General features: G+C 36.6%; 1 pseudogene; it reads right to left on the minus strand.

Moving 5' to 3' along the window:
* Positions 1 to 215: 215 nt before the first annotated feature.
* Positions 216 to 734, minus strand: LOC101822539 (annotated as a pseudogene).
* Between the last annotated feature and the right edge of the window lie 447 nt (positions 735 to 1,181).

The raw sequence follows: 1,181 nt of genomic DNA on the forward strand, positions 1-1,181 counted from the left end.
TGGGGGAAAAGCACCTTTACCCAGAATATTGATAAATATATAAAATTTATTCAGAAAGGAAAAATGAAAATACTTAGGATATCAAGAAAAATGGAATTGCTCCCTCTTTTGAAATTTAGCCTCTGTCTATAATGAACTGTTTCCCCTCAGTGAGATCTGGCCTAATATATCTGCTTTACAGATATAGTGAAAGGATAGTGTTAAGCAGGGCAGCTTCAATTCATGGCAATGGCTGATGATCTACACGGTGAACCCTTCAAAATTACAATTTAGGAGTTGCCTAACTATTCAGCAGTACTATTCCAATTGAGGTCTTCTGGCCCATTTGCTTGATACACATGCTTTATGCCTTGAAATTACTTTTTGATGGCATCCTTCAAGCTCACATAGATCATTTTGCTTTTCACAGACACATGCTCTGGTGCCCACAAGAAGAATATCAACTCCTTTTTCTTGGATTCCTTGGTCAAAAAGCTTGCTTCAAATAAACTTTAGTGACAATCTTTCTCAGAAGCATTTTCACAAAATTCTTGAAAGGATCAGTTATGGTAACACCAACATCTCCAACCAAGATTTCTTTGCCTTCTTCAACAACTATGCACTTTTTGTCTGCACTGAGACAAAAAAATGACAGCCTTCTTTCTTTTCGTGATTTCTTTTTGTGTTCATTTCCAAGCTTTCATGTCAAAGAAAACGCGATGTACTTCATTTGCAACCTGAAATCCCTAGGTCATGTTTGCCACGGTGGACTTCGAGAAGAGAGCTAGGAGACTGGCCACAAAGTCTGTGCAGCGTCCTCCACACAGAGAGTGAGTGAAAGGCAGATGCGACAGCTCAAGTCTCACTGCTTTCTTAATAAGCTTTTCAAAACTTTGAATAAGATTTTCCTACTATTATATTTGCAAATTCAGAGGACCCAGAAGGAAAGGAAAATAAAGCAAATGAACAGATGGCAAAAAATCAAGAAATAAGGTGACATGAGATCAAGACAGACAATAAGAAATTGTGCCTTGAAACATGTACCCTCCTAGCATTCCTAGCGTGTAACCAACATTGCCCAGGTAATTTATACTTGAAAGGTGTTTTCATTGAAATTATCTAGAATAAACTAAAGTTGAATTTTAATAAAAATGAATTTATATATTTTCACTAAAATCAGGAAAAGGCAAAGTTTTCTACTC

This window comes from Mesocricetus auratus, unplaced genomic scaffold (assembly GCF_017639785.1).
Source record: "Mesocricetus auratus isolate SY011 unplaced genomic scaffold, BCM_Maur_2.0 Super-Scaffold_100003, whole genome shotgun sequence".
Classification (NCBI taxonomy): domain Eukaryota; kingdom Metazoa; phylum Chordata; class Mammalia; order Rodentia; family Cricetidae; genus Mesocricetus; species Mesocricetus auratus.